The following is a 5,798-nucleotide window of genomic DNA, read 5'->3' on the forward strand; positions in this document are numbered from 1 at the left end:
TGTGAGTGGATGTTGTGTGAAGATGAGTTTGTGTGTCTATGGCTGGCTGGTGTGTCTGTGTGTTTAAGTCTGGGCATGTCTGTGTCTGGCAGTGCATTTCTGGATGTTTCTGGTGTGTGTGTGTCTGGGTGTGTGTATATCTGTGTGTGTCTGGGATGTGTCTGTGTTTCTGGCGGGTGTGTGTCTGTATCTGCGTGTTTCCGGCGGGTGTGTGTCTGTGTCTGCGTGTTTCCGGCGGGTGTGTGTCTGGGTCTGCGTGTTTCCGGCGGGTGTGTGTCTGTGTCTGCGTGTTTCTGGCGGGTGTGTGTCTGTGTCTGCGTGTTTCTGGCGGGTGTGTGTCTTCCTGGGCATAGATGTGACTCTCCCACCGCCGCCTTCGCCCTTCCCTCTGTCTCCCGCCCCGACCTGGCACAGCGTGGGGGCCCCTCAGCCGGGGGTGCTCAGGGAAGGGTGGGGGTGCAGAGCCTGGGCGCCGGTGTGCCCCCACCTCGTCCAGACGTCGCACGGAAGCTGCCTTCGTCGTCGAGGTCACTGTTGCCCGCGGATCCGGGACCCAAATGCTTTGCTAAAGCTGGTAAAATGGAACCAAATCAACTGTTGAATGGATTTGGTCCCCTTCAACCAGCTGTAGCTGCGCATTGACAGCGCCGTCGGCTGGAGGACACGGCGGCCACGCGGCGGCCACGCGGGGCCCAGCACGGCCGGGCAGCCCCAAGGAAGCCAAGCCCCCGCCCCGGGAACCAGGACGGCCCCTCCTGGAGGGGGGGGTTCCTCAGAGGGGCCTTCCTCTGGGGGGGGAGGTGGCCGCCCCGCCCCCGCTCCTTGGCAGTTGACCGTGAAAATAAATGTTGGTTCTCACAGCAGAGCGTTGCTTGAGAGAGTGTCAGGGGCCTGGGGTCTGGCGCCCGCATCCTGCCTGTTCAGACAGGGCAGAACCCACCCGGCCCACCTCTGCCCCCTCAAAGCCCCCTCTGCCCAGGAGGCTGTCGCGGTGCTGGGCGTGGGTGACCTGAGGACGGGGAGGGTGGTGGCGGGGGGAGGGCCACTGAGTTCCTGGGCCTGCGTGTCCTGGCATCGCGTTGGCCACCCCGGGCCCTGGGATGGCCGGCTGGTGGGTCGCCAGGCTCCTGATGGTGGCTCCAGGGTAGACAGAGAAGTGGGGCCTGGACCCACACCGGGGAGCCCGCTTCAGAACCCCTGACACACACTGCAGAGCCGGGCGCCTGGCCTCCTGCCTCACTCCTGCCCGAGGCAGCTCTCAGTCCTGTGTGGAATGCCGCACCCGCGGAGGACGCTGGGCACCAACCCCCCTGCAAGAAAGGCAAACCCTGGCCCTGCCATCTGCCACCCCCACCCCCACCCCCACCCCCACACGCAGAGCTGGCTACCGCCCCCGAAGCTGATCAATCAGCTTTGCGATTGATTAGCTATAGGTCACATCCATCTCCGTGGTGGCCGGAGCTGTCAGCAGTCCAGCCGGGGAGGATTGTCCCTGGGGGAGGCTTTGCGCAAACAGGGTGCCCAGGCCAGGGGCCAGTTCTGTCCAGGCGCCCACTCAGGGAGCCCCAGCCTGGCAGAGGCCCTTTGCATATGAGCCGTGGTTCGAGTGAGGCTGTGGCCCTGGCACCTGGTGCCCCCTCGGGCCCAGCCTGACCTTCCTACCCGGCCACGCCCCATGCTGCCCACCTGCCATGGTCACCTGTGGTTCTAATTCTGACCCACGTTGACCTAGCCAGCTGGGATGGCACTGCAGCCGAAAGCCACTGCCACAGAGGGTCCCCACCCAGCAGGCAGGGCCCCAGAGCAGCTGAGGGTCACCCCAGGGTCCAGCCCAGCTTCTGCCCCAGATGGCTGGGCTCCTGGCTCAGCTGCCCTATAAACATAAATGCCAAGCCATCAGCCCTGGAGTGGGGAGGGGCGCTGGTTCCCCGCCCACCCGCCCAGGCTGCCTGTGGTCAGGTCTGCAGGAAGCACTGCACTGGCACAGGTCAGCTTCTGCTTTGTTCACCATCAGTGACCCCATGAGTGCTGTGGATTTAGCAGCTGAAAACACGCACAAGCCCCCACCGCGCCAGCAGAGGTGGCCAGGGGCTGACAGCCAGCCCCCCGCAGCCTTGGTCTGCAAGGGAATACACGGGTGCGCTGAGGGCATCAGAATTTGAATTCTGTGTCATTTTTACAGGTTGCAAGATATTTACAAATCGTGAGCCTTTACAGGTCAAAAGATATTCTTTTGATTTGTACCCCCCTTGATCTTTAAAAACGGAGGAGCCACACTCGGCTTTAGGCTGTAGAGACGCTGCGGCCAGGATCCCGCCCGGCATGTTGGCTGGATGACAGCAGCACACGCATGCCCGACACTGCGTCACTTGCCCGCTGGCCCCCAGCCCGGCCCCCTGCCTCCCTCTGGCCCCCAGTGTCCGAGCCTTTGGGGACAATCCCCCCTCTGCTCTGCTCTGCCCTGTGCCGTATCCACCTGTGCCCTGCGCCCAGGCCTTGCTGACCACGGCTTCACTCTGAAGGTGGAGGCACAGGGGACCCCTGGCAGCTCCAGGGGCATCTCCAACCAGGGGCGCCTGAGGGAGGGGGAGGGAAGGTGGGGGAGGGGGAGGACCAGCAGAGGCCCGGGCGGCTACTTACGGGCCAGGCCCGGGTCCTGTGGCCCAGGGGGCAGTAGGAAGCCACCCACCAGACTCACCCAGGCTCCCCAGAGAAAAGCCAGGGGAGCTGTTACCAACAGGGGCAGGGTGTGGGAGAGGGCGCCTCCCTGGCCGTGGAGGCGCCCTCAGTGTGCTGAGGGCCGCGGGCACGGGGCTGGGCTGGCCGAGGGGGTGGTCACTTCCGCAGCAAGGCCGTCCCGGCGGTGGTGGGTGGCTGTCAAGCTGCTTCGCTGTGCTTTGGCCTTTATTTCTAAAAATAAGCAAGAGCAGAAGTATCAGAACGCGCATGTCAGCAACAAGGAGCAAACGTTTTGTTAACTTGATAGAGCTGAGACCTGGGTGGGCCTTGCCGGGTCTGCCGAGGGGCTCATTTGAGTGGATTTTAGTTCATTTTCCAGGACCGTGTTGGGTCCACAGTGAGAGAGACCCGCAGGAGGCCATAGACCGGCACAGCTCCCCAGGGGGTCGAGCATCTGAAGACACAGGGCGTCTCCTGGGGAGGGGGTGGGGGGCTCTGACGGGCGCCCGAGCGGGTGGGCTTTCTCAGGCTGGTGAGCGAGGCCCATCAGCAGGTTCCGGGGAGACGGGTGGGCCATGTGTTCCCGGTCAAGGTCAGAGTGAATAGCAAATGACACGATCCCAGGGCGTTCCCCGCCACGCAAAGCCGGACAGCAGCACTCAGCTCTTCCGCCAGAAGGGGCCTTTCAGGGAGCAGGGCCAGACCCTCCAGAAACTTCCAGAGGAAGACTTTCCGTGTCTTCCAGCACCAACCGGGGGCACAGTGGCGGATGGGATGATTTGCCTCTTTGAAGTGTAAGCCTGACGTGGCTGCAGAGACGCGCCGACGACGTAGAGTCTGCTCCTCTCGGTTTTGCTAAGCGCCCCTGTCGTGCATAGAAAGACGCATCAGTAGCCACAAGCCGCTCTCCCCGCATGAGCTGAGCTGCGGCTTCCGCAGACGGCCTTTCCCCGGGCGGGTTTTTCTTCTTCCCCATCCTGCTGGTGCAGGGGGCTGGCCCCGGTGGGGTGGGCTGCAGCAGCTCCCAGGGAGAGGCCGCCTGCCCAGCCCTTCTGGCGTCTCTCTGCTAGGGGTTCTGTGCCCCCCTCCCCCAACACTTGGAAGATGCCTGCAGAGCAGCTCTGGGGGCTCCGAACTGCTTCTGGGGTATCTGGGGTTGCCCTTGCCTTTGGACAAGGTTTTCCGGAAGGTTAGACAGAAGCTCCATTTCCAAGGCAATGGTTCCAACCTGGTGGTCCCCCTGGAAGGGCCCCCACTTCCCCCTGAGGGCAGCAGAGGGGTGGGGACCACGCTCCCCCAGGCCCTGGTTGATCAGGAGAAGGGGCAAGGCAGAGGGAACACAGCAAGAAGGCATGTTGAGGGCGCGGCTGCACACTTCACTCCATCGGGGAAGGAGGGGGCTCTGACCAGCACAGGGGAGAAGGGGCTCCCGGGGAGGGGGGGGGCAACACCAGGTTGGGCCCAGACCCGCCTTTGCCCCTCATTCCGGGACACACCAAAAACACACAGGTGGGCTGAGGTCCTTGGCAATGGTGGAAGGGCCAGAGGGCAGGTCAGCTGGCGTCTGCTGAGAAAAACACTTGACCTTTGTCACAAAGCTGAAGGGCACTGGGCCCCTGGCTCAGCCTTTGTCAGAGAAGCTTCTGCGTTCACGGGGCCGCCCAGGCAGCAGAGCCCAGCAGCCCTGTGGAGAGGTCATTCCTGCAAACAAGAGCAAGGGACACGGCTCCAAGGCCTGGGCTCCTCCTGTTGTCACTTGTTTACGCCACCATGCGCCTTGGATGACAGGGGCCACCCCGTCGGGAATCAGCCTGAGAGCCAGGGCGAGCTTGTGGGGCAGGCCTGCCTCCCCCACCAGGTAGCTGCAGGCTGGACCCCCATCCACGTGGCCAGCATCGCTTGGGAGATAAGAGCCCTGGAGGGGAGGCGGGGCCAGCAGAGCAGGGGCGGGGCCAAGTTCAGGAGCGGCGTCTTATGTGAACCCACACGCAGACTGGCCTCTTCCCCAAAGGACAGTGCTGTGAGCCCAGGGGGGCCCACTGTGAGGCCCCGAGGGAGGCCGTGGGCTGCCCTGACACTGCCTGGGCTTGTGAAGGTCTCGGCTAAGTCCTGGGCTGGGACCCTGGGGGAGGTCCCCAGACCTGTTCTCTAACCCCGGGCTGCCTGCATTCCTCCTTCCAGGGTGGGGGTTGAGGAACCAAAGCTGCAGTGCCCAGGGTTGACGGCCCACGGGCAGCACACTGCCGCCCGCACACCTGCTCTGCTCACACAGTCTGGCAGGCAGGGGACCTGGGGACAGAGGGATTTGAGGAGTGCCTTGGGGTGTGGAACATTCACGTTCCCCTGGGACCTAAGGCCGCGGGGCCGGGTCTCTCCTCCTGGGATGGTGTCGTGGGTGCCCCTGCAGCACAGACCTCCTGCCGCTCTCTGTGAAGGTCATGCCAGCTCTCAACTTGGCACAGCTTCCAATCAATCCCGTCATAATAGCACAATAACAAAAATAGCAGCTTCGTCGGCACCTCACCCACGCTGTCCTCCCAAATGGCAGGTCCCCACCCAACCCTGCTTAAGGAGAGACCACGCAGTGGCCTGAGGACGGCTTGGGGTCAGAAGTCCGGGATGGGCCCGTGCTCCGTGGAGGGACCCTGGGCAGTAATTTGCCTTCTGTGCCTGAGCAAAACCTGCCCAGGGAGGCCAGCCACGTCAGGCCAGGAGATGCGGGCACAGCGCTTTCTTAAACGGTAGACAAACGCGGCTGCATTCATGCCTTTTCAGGACCTGCCGCTGGACAGTTCCACGCAGCTGCCCTCACTGCCGGGCCCCCAGGCGAGCGAGCCCAGCTCCGTGGGTGAACCCTGGGGAGGGGGCCTGGCAGGAGCCTGCTGCACTCCCCTCTGGTGCCCCAAGCCCCGGGGGGTTAAGCATCTGTCAAAGGAGAGGAGGCCGGCTCTGTCCGCAACTGGAAGAGGGGAGGGCCATTAATCTGCATCTCAGCAAGTGAATTAAAATGCTTGCTTGCTAATGGTTCTGGCCGCAACTTGGAACAAGGCTGTTAACACAGAGACTCGATATATTTGGGGACTCCCTGGTCTGAAAACAGGCCTGCCTCCACCGACGGA

At 63.3% G+C, this 5,798-nt stretch overlaps 1 non-coding gene across 1 annotated transcript; it reads left to right on the forward strand.

Annotated features, from left to right (window-relative positions):
* Window positions 1–547: 547 nt before the first annotated feature.
* MIR133A-1 (microRNA mir-133a-1) lies at window positions 548–650 on the forward strand. The gene has a single exon (NR_035374.1). It is a non-coding gene; the product is annotated as a microRNA mir-133a-1 (primary transcript).
* The last annotated feature ends 5,148 nt before the right edge of the window (window positions 651–5,798 follow it).

Source organism: Sus scrofa, chromosome 17, assembly GCF_054392235.1.
Source record: "Sus scrofa isolate SSC_HxYL_T2T_F1_AM1 chromosome 17, Sscrofa_HxYL_maternal_Yorkshire_Landrace_v2.0, whole genome shotgun sequence".
Classification (NCBI taxonomy): domain Eukaryota; kingdom Metazoa; phylum Chordata; class Mammalia; order Artiodactyla; family Suidae; genus Sus; species Sus scrofa.